This window comes from Dermacentor andersoni, chromosome 4 (genome assembly GCF_023375885.2).
Source record: "Dermacentor andersoni chromosome 4, qqDerAnde1_hic_scaffold, whole genome shotgun sequence".
NCBI lineage: Eukaryota > Metazoa > Arthropoda > Arachnida > Ixodida > Ixodidae > Dermacentor > Dermacentor andersoni.
Window position 1 is genome coordinate 456,379 of NC_092817.1, and position 12,338 is coordinate 468,716.

At 50.4% G+C, this 12,338-nt stretch overlaps 1 protein-coding gene and 1 pseudogene across 6 annotated transcripts in view; one reads left to right on the top strand and one right to left on the bottom strand.

Annotated features, from left to right (window-relative positions):
* The window catches only part of tweek (transmembrane protein KIAA1109 homolog tweek), a 647,796-nt gene that overhangs the window by 206,620 nt on the left and 428,838 nt on the right, over positions 1-12,338 (bottom strand). The window lies entirely within an intron of this gene.
* Positions 2,085-7,599, top strand: LOC140217384 (uncharacterized; annotated as a pseudogene).

Below are 12,338 nucleotides of genomic sequence, written 5' to 3' on the forward strand. Positions count from 1 at the left end.
GCACAAAACAATTATCAGAGTGGCATCCTCTGGAAAGAGGATGCGCTCTGATAATTCACCACACCAACTTCCACCAAAATTGTAATGGATGGGAGTTGGTTTATTTACAAGATGATAGATGGTTAGCGTACAGCAAGGGACAGGAGAGTCATCCAAGGCCAATAGGCAGCGGCCAGCTCCCTGCGCACACCTCTACTTTCTCTTCCTTCAGCTGTGCCAATATGTTTTCCAGCCGCTAGATTCCACATAAACAAGAAAATGCACAAGAGGTATGCAGCCGAGGACAGCAGCCACCCACTACGCCAGCTTCACAGCAATACACGCCCACGCATCAATAAGAAAAATGTGAGCTCACACTCAGTTTCTTATTCTGGTACCAGCAAATCACCTCTTGCGTCGTCACACGGCACATTCACAGCTATCACCACCAACCCTATTGCAATAAGCATTTTCACTAATCTGTTTTACAGAGTGTGGGGCATAGTGCCGTTGCAAGCATACTGAGCACACTGCATGCTTTTAGTTGGCGATAATGCAAACACGTCATCGTTCCTTGCTGCAGGTGGCACAATGTGAGCTTCACATTGTAAGGACTGTGTGGCGGAGACAACCACCGCAAAGCAGAGAGATGGCGTCACTGGACAGAGCGACATCATCATCACGGATACGGAGTGGTGGAGAGGTCGAGGCAAGGCAATAAAGGGTTGTACTTGTTCGAGACGTGGCGTGCACGCTTCCTTCTTGACAAGTGGGGGCTCGTCCGGGATTGGAAATGGATAGTGTGAATGTTCCGGAGGAAGTAGTGCAGTACCTCATCAACTAGACAGACGGTTCGCCCATCCAACAGGAACAGGTTGCCTCCCTGCTGCGGCAACGAGTGACGACTGCCACCGTGTCTACCGTGCCGGTAGGCTTAGGGGTGCGGTGGCTCTGTTGCAGCCGCCTGCCATGACTTGCACGTCATCACGACCGGCTTTATTACTTCGCGACCTGTTCACCGGCGCCGCCTCCGTAGCCCCCGATTTTTTACTGCTTGTTTAGTCCATTCTTAGTTCGCCCGACCGCCGCTGCTCTCCGTGGCGCGCTGCAACTTACCCCCACGCCGAGTGCGGGCTGGCGTAGCGGTAGCAGTGGCGGCTTCCTCGTTGTGTTTTTGTGCTCGTCTGAACACCGTGTTTCCGGCTGTTCTGATTGCTGCCTGCATACGTGCCAAGAATGCAATTACTGCTGAGAGCCTGAACATTTCGTAGGCCGTAAAAATCATCGCCCGCGATGGTGTATTGCTGCGTTCCGCTCTGCAAATCGAGTGGGCGCACAGCGAAGGGTATCACATTCCACGAGTTTCCTGTAACACAACTGCGGACCCAGTGGCTCAAGAGAATTTCTCGCCAAGCAGAAGGTAAGCAGTGGGAACCATATATATCTTTACGTGGCTGTAACGGCAAAAAAATACACCTGAAACGTTGACGCTTCACATGGAATGCGTCCTAGTCAGCGGGCCTGTTTTGTGCCATAAATGTTCACTGCACGACTAGCTTTGTTTACTCTCCTGTCATTTTTGCGTTGATATTCTCAACTGCAAAACTGCGTACTCTACAGTGCACGCTCCGCGTCGTCAGGGCTTTAGTCCATGCTCTCTTTTTGTGCTTTCTTTACAATCGACGGAAATTTGCAGGACCTGGGAAAGCGCCATGGACGCCTAGCGACCGCAGTAAAGTGTGCAGCCTGCACTTTAAAGGTGCTGACTTCAGAGAAGGCCTCAAGACAAGGAGGTTAAAGCCAGACGCTGTGCCGTCGGTTTTTCCGCAGTACCCGACGTACCTGCAGCAGGGGGCGAAAAAAAGAGAGGCGTCCTTTAAAACGTAAAGCTGCAAAACCAGCTTCGCCCATAGGGAGAGTTGCCAAGACAGCGAGGCAAGTGAAATTTTTAACTATAAATTATCTTCGTCAAGAAATTTAGCTCAATTCAGTGGCTTTTAAAGATCCTCTAGACAAAAGTAAATTTCCTTTGCTTTCTTTCATTGATTACATTCTACGTTAATAAAACGTCAATATAATGTCCATGTTTCAGGCTGGATGCAAATATGACTGATGGCTCTCTAGCTGAGATCTCGGTCACTATGGCAGAGGTTCCAGCACCCTCTTTATTGCCAACAGCTACTATGTTGCAAGCAGCTGACAGCCATGAACTGGAAGTAATTCCTCAAGGACTCTCTGGAAGCATTCTGTCATCGACAAAAGGCACTTCACTTGAGCCTGTGCAACAATCCTCACCTGATGTTTCCCCTGAGCCCACTTTCAGCACAAACATGACCACATTGACGCACGGAGTGCAAACAAGATTGACATTTCCACGCATGACGAAACTTCTAAAGCAAGTCAACACGTTGAAGCGCAAATGCTGGAGACTCATAAAAAAGAGGGATGAGCTGCAGGCTGAGATTTCTGTGCTTAGACAGCAGACTAAAAGGACAGAAACAGCTATGAAGAAGTCCAACTTGGCAATTCTTCAGGTATGTATGGTGTTGAGAACTAACTTGAGTACTCAGGTTGATCTGCGAATATTACTTAACGAATAGCATTCTTTTCTAGGAAAAGGTGCAGGAAGAGGATGCAAAGGCCCTTTTCCTGCAAGAACAGCTTTCATTTTTGAGCAAACCGAAGGATCGGTGGCGGGAGGAAACCATCCGCAATTGTGTCGTATGGCACGCAAAGTCCCCATCTGCATACAACCTGCTTCGTGAAAAAGAGATTTATTGGTGCATGCACTGGAGAAGTGGTGTCGTCACTTATAAAGCAACGTCTACACATGGAGGCAAAACTACACTCTGAGCAGGTGAAATATTTCAACTTTATTTCAAAAGGATTCTGTCACATTTGGATATTAACATTTGTAGGCACGCTTTGGCTCCCTGGTGATGGACGAAATGTCCCTCAAGCAAACTACCTCCTACCAAAAGCAGTCAGATGCTGTGCATGGCTTTGTTGACCTGGGAGGTGCAGAAGTTGACTTCGGGCTTCACGACCAACTGGCAACTCATCTCTTGTGCTTTGTGTTCGTAGGACTCTCTACCCACTACAGGTAATTAATATTCCACCTGGGTTAGCAGTTCTTTAGCTAAGCCAAGACAGAAATGTGTCTTGAATCTCATTTCGAAATTCAACTATTGTTTCCTTTAGGCTCCCAGTAGGGTACTACTTCACAAAGGCCTTGTCAGGAAAGCAACTTCAGCTTCTTGCCTTAAAGGTAATGCAGTGTGTGGAAGAATCAGGATTCAAAGTTGTACGCCTTGTTGGAGATAACCACAAGTCAAACACCAAGTTCTTCTCGAACCTGTCGGGGGGCCCCATACAACCTGTTGTTGAGTAAGTAATGCTAATTCAAACGTGTGCGTGCCTTCATTGTAAGCATGTCATTTAGAACTTTCACCACAGCTAGGCTAATTTCTGTGAATATAATTTTTTTCAGACACCCTCTGGATTCAGATCGTGAACTTTTCCTGTCTTTTGACTATTGCCACATAATGAAAAACATCAGATCCCAGTTCCCTGTTCAGAAGAAATGGAAAATTCATCCTTCCAGACTTCTTAAGGTATAAAGATGGCATTTCTGCTTCAGCTATTCAAACCCGACTAATGTTTTGCCTTGTTACAGACTGCTGTACAAGATTCAGGAAAAGCAAGGCGCCTTCAAATTGGTGAGGTGCCTGACCAAGAAGCCCCTGTGGCCAACAAATTTCGAAAAAATGAACGTCAACAGGGCTGTTCAGGTTTTTTCACCACAGGTAAAGTATGCAAACATATAGTTTGTTGGCTGTGTAAAGGATCCTCGCTTCAAACGTAAAGGATCAGTTTCTGGGTTACTGCACGCACTAAATAACATTTTTCCTCCTCGACTTCGCAGCATTAAGCAGGGTGATTAGCTATATTAGAAGAATGATCATCATTGACTCTTATTCTTGTTTAGGTCACCACTGTCCTGCGATTTTTGCAGCAACATGGTCAGAGCCTTGGAGCTCCTGGCTTCGGCGACTGCCTGCCAACAGTGGAATTCATGGAATTGGTGCACAAATGGTTTGTGCTCCATAATATTAAGAGCACCACTCTCCACTGGACAAACAGAGATGCCTTGAGGATGCCATTTTACTGTGCAGAAGACGAGAGGTGTGTCTTAGTTTCGCTAGTGTTTATGCTGACAATATTTTACTGATTTATGGTTTGCGGGGTTTAACTTCCTAAAGCGACAGAGGCTATGAGGGATGCCGTAGTGGAGGGCTGCAGATAACTTGAAACATCTGGGGTTTAGCACATGTTGACGCGGCACAATACACAGGCTTCTAGCATTTTGCCTACATCAAGATGCAAACGCCGTGGCTGGGATTATACCCACATCTTTCAGGTTAGCAGCCGAGCACCATAACCACTCAGTCATCTATGTATTTTACTGTTGAAAGCATGGATTTCTAGAGTTGAATATTCAAGTTTCGCCTTCTAATGGCTTGCAGGTTTTCTTTATTAACAGCTACTGAAGGTCTTTGCTGCTTTTTTTGTGACATGCGCTAATTTACTACTTTGCAAATTTTTCTTTTTCAGACTTTCATGGCTAGAAAATGACTTTCTGATGTACTTCATGGAATGGAAAGAAGGCATATCGTATAAGATGGAATTCCTGTCTGACGAGACATATGAGGCACTGAGAGTGACCAGCATGTTGACAGTGCTGTGCACAAAGTTCCTTTTAAACTCCGGGTTTCATTTTGTGCTCACAGCTAAGTTTTCAAGTGACGATGTAGAGTCACTATTTTCTGCTATACGGCAATTGAATGGGTCCAATGACCAAACCGATGCCTACGCAGCCCTATCATCTCTGCAGAAAATATTGGTGACTGGAATCATCCACGCGTCATCCAGTGCCAATGCTGGGAGTGTGGTGGGCTCGCTGGGGAAGACATCAAAACTGTTTCCCATTCCTGTGAAGGCCACTTCCGACAGTGGTATCAAGAAGCTTCTGCTCCCACATCTCGCTGCACTGGAGCGCTATCCAAGTATGCTGGGACAACCCTTTAATAATTTGGGCTTTGTATGCTAAATGTACACATGCAGCTTCTAAATTCAAAGTGAAAAGCTAGAAGGCCTGGTGCCATTTCTGTCATCCAAGTTTTAAGGATTCTGCTTCTCAGAAAAGTAGAGATATTGATATAAAACTGAGTTCAGGTGCTCTCCCAAAACAACCTTTAGGGTCTGAACGAAGGGATCAAGGACTGAGGCTTCGACCAAGAGAAAGGGACAGCGTTCATTCTGCACTTAGCTGTGCCTGAACGGTGACCTCCGAAAAGTGTTGTCGCCTAAACAGCTGTCTTATAGCCATTGACAAATTATCCGTTTATATTACCAACCAAATATTACCAATATTTGGGCACTGTGCTTGCGAAAGATTGATTTAGGACTGAAATGCTGCCAATAGCATTTTTCAGAGTAAGTGTCATTAAGTTCCAATTTGCCTTCATTCTTTCAGGTGCCCTTCAACGAAGCCTTCGAGCCAGCACACTGGCAATGATTGCTGGCTTCTTGGTCAGAGCCGTGCAAGATTGCATTGCATGTGAGGGCTGTCTCATTAATTTGAGGGCACCAGCCTCTCAGTCTACCACTACTGCCATCATAGCAGGCATGAACCGGGGAGGGCTATCGTACCCTACCTTAGCTTTCGTAGGGTTCGTCAGCCGCCTGGAAGGTGCTGCATCAAGTGTGGCTCCTTTGCTTGTTAGGGGGCCAACACCGCTTAAGAAGTTTGCAGACCTAGTGCTGCCGTCACTCACAAAAAATCCGCTGTTTGTGTGCTTAAAGGACACCACAGAGCCTCACAGAAGGGCACTGCTAAAGCTGATTGTCCACAAGTTTATGAGGCCATTTTTGTCCAATTTTGCCTCTGATCTCACAGAAGAGCACGCCAAACGAAAATTAATTAATGCCAAACCGAAATCGCAAAAAGTCCTAAATGTGTAAGGATCTGGCTGACCTGAAATAAAGTTCTGGCCACGACCGGCTATTGTGTCTGGCAAACAAGCTTTTCTAGTCTGGTTTTATTCATTTTTCATGTAGAGTGCGTCTTGAAATGATTAACAATCGGGTGAATGCTCCTGAAAATGAGTAAGTGTGCATGGCGCGCTTTTTGTCGTAAATTGGCGGAAAGTAGCGCGGCTTCGCCCTGGGATGCTGCTAGGTACAGAGTAGAAGCAATCGTGTTGAGATTGTGCAGCTGTACGCGAAAAAAAAAAAAACAAAACAAAAAAAAAAGAAAACGCCGATCGAGTAGCACCAGAGCCGCGCCCACCACTACAACCGCTCTTTGAGCTTGTTTAGCTGCAAAACTGCTGCGCTGAGAAAGAAAAATATTACCGCTATCAGCCTTTAGTCGGGTACAGCTTTTTGTGGCTATGCAGGGGAATTGCTACGAGCGCGAGACGCCTGCTTCTGCGCTGTTCTCGCACGCTCATGAGCCAGAGGCTTAAGCGTGTTAGCCGACAGCTCGCGCTCTTAACTACCACTGTATACAGAAAGCTGTCCACAATTATTGCATCTTATGAATATTAACACGTCTTTGCGGTGCGTGCTTAAAAAACGATGCGGTTTAACTCGGCCTACCGGCAACACGGTACCGCAAGCGTACTGAAGCTAACAGAAGCGTACGGCGGGCGCTGCCGAAATGAGGGTAAGTTGTGGCGCCACCTGTTGCGGCGCGCCGTCCCTCCTGAACAGTCACGTGATATTTACGCGGACATGCGATGCCATAGGAGCCGGCGTAGTGAGCAGGTCGCGAGTAATAAAGCCGGTCGTGCACGTCATACGTGACAACAGAGCCGCCAAAGTTCTCGGGATTCAACAACCTACAGTCGCCAGAGGTGTTCCTTGAATGTTTAGAGAACTTTTGCCTCGTGTCTGGTATTGACTTTGCCAGAAACCTTAGTAACGTGGTGCCGGCTGCCTTAGAGGGCAGGGCTAAGCACTGCCCTCCAAGGCGCCACTACAGCACTACCACAGCGACAAAGTGACACCCTGTGGTGGCACTTTGTCAGTGTTTCCACCACGTGGGAAGAGTTCACACAAAGCGTTCCACATGGAGTTTGCTTCAATCGATTCGAAGCGCCACCTGAAGGAAGAGGTTCAACAACGCACCCAGCACCCAGAGGAGAATTTGGAAGAGTTCATTTACGTGATATCGGCATACTACGACTGCATCGATGAAGCCGTACCAGAAGAAGAAAAGGTCCAGCAGATTCTCCACCAAATGCACCCGCAGTTACAAGACCTCGCAGAAGGGTCAACCTTTACAACATTGAGGGAGCTCGCAACGGAGGCGGATGGCTTAATGGAAAGAGTGTGGCAGTGATGGCAGTACAAACCACCGCCACCACCAAAAAATCAGGTCGCAATGAATTTGGTATTCCAACCACACAGGGCAGTTGCTAATGCTCTCAGACCGCGGCCCATCTCGGCGGCTGCTACCATTGGCACCACTGCGTCAGCCACAATGTCTCCGGCGTACCACTGGCCACTACGCCCCGCAGCGGTCGAACCGTCCTCTCTGCGTGATCAAAATCATCCCGCCCCCACTGTCCCTACGCTGACGCAGACAATCGCCCACACTCGCATGCGACAAGTCCACTGCCAGCGCTGTGGAGGCATTGCCCATGTTGCTCGCCAATGCGCCACGGGTAGGCAAAATGCACCACCCAGGTGTTTCAGTGCCATCAACTGGGGCACGTGCGGGCCGAATGGCCAGAGAATCAGTACTCGGAAAACATGCATTGGTAGACGCTACTCCGGAGAGCATCTACGACAGCGCGCTCCAGGTTGCGGCCAATGCTGGCAGAAAGGAACCACTTCTCGACATTCGCATCGGAGCAACGACATTACAGGCGCTCGTAGACACGGGGTTCAGCCTTCTGGGACAACAAGCGACAGCGGCCGCTGAAGCCACAGGTGCCAGTCACAAAAGAGAGGCACGCACGCTCCGCCTGGCCACAGGCTGGTCTCAATCTACTTCCTCGCTCCGATGCAAGATCCACTGGGTGGCCGACTCCCACCGCCAGCGGTTCCTGTGTGTGCCTGACCTCTGTAAGGACATTGTACTCAGGAGGGACTTCCTGACGGTGACTAGAATATCGCTCCATATTGCACTGGGAGGGTGGACAATTGGGACTGAACCGCCGTGCGCATGATACCCTTCGTCAAAGGAGAGCAGCAGGTTAAGGGGGGAACTAGACAACGAAGAATCATATGACCTGCAAGCAATCTTCGCCGAGCAACCTGAGCCTATGGTAAGCTCTGAAGTCCCAACCGCCAATGACCCTGCTAGATTTGCGGCTCAGGTGAATGTAGATCCACGTCTGGCACAGGTGCTTGAGACTTTCAGCCCAATTGTTACAACTACCCCCGGGCGCACAACATTTGCTGAACATCGAATTCATACTGGGGACAGCCTACCTGTACGTTGCAAGCTTCACCCTGTCAATGCTAAAAAACAGACCATTATCGATAACTGCATCTGTGACCTCCTAGAGCAAGAGCTCATACGTCCGAGTACCAGTCAGTGGACAAGTGCTCCTGTTTTGGTCGCAAAAAAGTCTGGTGGCTTCCGCCTTGCCATGGATTATCGACCACTGAATAGCCGAAAAAGGGTGCCTGTTTACCCTATGCCCATGGCTGACTGGCCCTTGGCACAGCTGGGTCAGGCGCAATGGTTTTCAAGTTTTGATCTTTCACAAGGCTTTTTCCAAATCCCAGTGGGCAAACAGGATATCCCCAGAACCGCATTTATCTACCACCAGGGCACCTTTGAATTCAATAGGATGCCCTTCGGAGTGGCAGGTGGGCCAGCAACCATCCAAACATCGATGGACAGTGTTTTGGATGGTATAAATCATAAATTTGCAATGGCATTCCTCGACGACATCCTGGTGTATTCAGACACTCTGGACAACCACGTGAAACACATCCGATGTGTACTCGAGCGCATCAGAGCCGCAGGCTTCACCATTAACCCAGACAAGATCCAACTCTGCCACCATTCGCTCAGGTTCCTTGGACACATCATTTCACCTGGGCAGTGTCGACCTGATGAAAGCAAAGTGCTTGCTGTGTTGCACTACACTCGACCAACACAACAGTCAAACAACTGCAAGCTTTCCTTGGCCTGGCGGGATATTATCGAAGCTTTATACTGTGGGGTTCTCACACCCATACTCTTGGGACAAAGGAACGACAACACAGTAGTGCAAACAATCACAAGGGCATTTATTGCACCTTTCATAGATCAATGCCTGCTAGCCAAGTTGCTATCCACAAAACATGCCGATGAGCACGTGACAAATCTAGAAGTCCGACTCACCGCGACCGGATAGCGAGCGGATATGTTCGCCCCATGCTGGATCCCAACGCCTGGTCGTTCGCGCGTACGGTCACGCGAACGGTGGCGCGTTCGAAGGCGGCCACGCGAGACGGTCTCGCAGATGCATGGATCGGCGCGCGCGCGGGACGTCCACCGTGTTCTCCGGCCCGCCGCCCCAGAGTCCGTGTGTTCTCCCTTGCGCCCAAGTAACCCCGCCGCAGCGCAACACTCGCACCACCTGTCGCACTGCGCTTCAACCACATCGACCGCCGCGGGCGTCACGCAGGCCACGCGGCGAAGCGGGATTGCAGGAGATGCGCTATGCGGGAAAACATGTCAGGGGACGCGCGAGAGTCGCGCATCCCCATATCCCCCCAACCTTACATCACTACATATTCCGGCGAGACATGTGACACGGTCTAACATCAACGCGTGGTTCGCGAACAAGGTAGTACATGCAACAGTGGCCGCGCTGAGGTAATGTCCATACACTGTCCATAGCATGCGAGCCGACATTGTCCTTGGGTACACCGCTGGTGTCCGCCGGTAACAGCAGCAGCTTTGCAGACTCGACGGCACAATTCCAGGCCAGGACTCCGGAAACGGCGACACAGTAGTCGGAACGAGCAAGCGTCGCTCGCGCCGACACGCCCTGCTGGCAAGAGCCGCCGTAGCTGTCGGTGATCGCCGGCTCTTTTGTCCGCCACCGAGGGTTGAGCTGGATACTGGAGGCCGCTGAAGTCGCTGCGCCGCACCGGCCACAGCATCACCATTGCCCGTGGTGGCTCGATCCTACTCCAGGGCAGCAGCGCAGACGATGTGCAGGTGACAGCAAAACAGGCGTGACTCCACTCACGCTGCATACACTCAACACACTCGGCAAACACTAACGTAGTGCAAGGGAGACGAAGTCTGCATGCGCATCGCCCACGTGGTACGATGTTCCACTCGGCTAGCAAAAGATCGGGCGGCTACTCAGTTGCTAAGTTCATGTGAACGAAGCTCGCTTCCTTGAGTCGAACGAGTAATTTCAATTAGTGCGAGGCTAAATAGAATGAGAGAAGCAACACCTCAACGCCACGGTCCACCAGGTTGTGTCCCTCCACGTGCGACAGGCAGCTTCGTAAAGCCTTAGGCCTAAAGCGTCGCTACCCTGACAACAACCGGCATCCAAAAACAACACCCAAAATGAGTGCAAAACAGGCAGCCGCGAGGAGAGGTCAGCTCTGTGAGGTGGTCCTACTCCACTCTGTGCACACAGCATCCGAGTTGACGGCGCCCACCGTCCCAGGCGGTGTCGGAGCGCCCGGTGCCAGGCCGCAATACCAGTCAGCCCGTAGTGGCACCCGTGGCCTGCGGCCACCCGGCTCCCAGAGCCGCGACTTCATCAGAGTCAAAGAGATAGAAGAAGCTATTTACAAAGAAATTCGGACCACCCACGAGGCTTCCGTACTCACTCGCTTCAGGCTTGCCACTGCTCCGCGGGCGCTAAGCCTCGCTCTCCCAGAATGCAGACCACGTGGCTCTCGTCCCAACGAATGTCATTAAAAAAAAAACACTTGCGAAAAGGCTTAGCATGTTGACAAGTTCAAACACACTACAGCCACCGTCGCCTCTCTCAAGAAAGCCCGCCTCCGACGCTAGCGATCAAAGTCCACGCTAGGCCTACGCTTCGGTTCAAACAAAGGTCTCGAACGAAGCAAAACTGTTAAAACTATCGTCCGATGCCCCAGGCGCCAGAGGTGGGGTTCTCACACCCATACTTTTGGGACAAAGGAACGACAACACAGTAGTACAAACAATCACAAGGGCATTTATTGCACCTTTCACAGATCAATGCCTGCTAGCCGAGTTGCTATCCAGAAAACATGCCGATGGGCGTGCGACAAATCTAGAAGTCCGACTCACCGCGACCGGATAGCGAGCGAATATGTTCGCCCCATGCTGGATCCCAACGCCTGGTCGTTCGCGCGTACGGTCACGCGAACGGTGGCGCGTTCGAAGGCGGCCACGCGAAACGGTCTCGCAGATTCATGAATCGGCGCCCGCGCGGGACCTCCACCGCGTTCTCCGGCCCGCCGCCCCAGAGTCCGCGTGTTTCTCCCTTGCACCCAAGTAACCCCGCCGCAGCGCAACACTCGCGCCATCTCTCGCACTGCGCTTCAACCACATCGACCGCCGCGGGCGTCACGCAGGCCACGCGGCGAAGCGGGATTGCAGGATATGCGCTATGCGGGAAAAACATGTCAGGGGACGCACGAGAGTCGCGCATCCCCACAATACCTCGATTTTGTCTCACAGCCCACCCCCTCACCAGTCCTTTGAAGAAAGATGCACCCTGGCAGTGAACCAACCAGCAAGAGTGCGCATTCCAGATTCTGAAGCAGTCCCTGGCCAATGATGCTGTGGTGAACCTCCCTGACCTCAACCAGCTTTTTGTGGTGGAAGCAGGTGCCAGTGGTATCGGAATAGCTGCTGTGCTACTCCAGGAAAGCCCTGAGGAACTCAGACCTATGTTGTTAATAAGCAGGATCCTCACTGATGCAGAAAAACAGTACACTTTTCAGGAATAGGAGTGCCTGGCAGTGGTCTGGGCAGTCGATAAATTCAGGCCTTACCTCGAATTCACGGAATTCGAACTCTAATGTGACCATTCTTCTCTCTCATGGATGTTTCAGACAAATCAAGCCTCACCAAGAGCCAAGCAGTGGGTCCTTTGGCCGCATGGCCTTAACTGCAAGATCAAACACAGAAGGGGACTTGCCAACATTCTAGCGGATGCCCTTGGCAGAACCCCCTTGAACTGTTCAGACAACCCAAGCCAGACTCTACCCGAAACTCTGTTCCCGATTACCGTTCAAGACCCTGTGCAACACATTACGTTTGAGACAGTTTCCCCCTTATCTATGACAGACGATGTGACTCTCCTCAACAATATAGAATGCCTGAT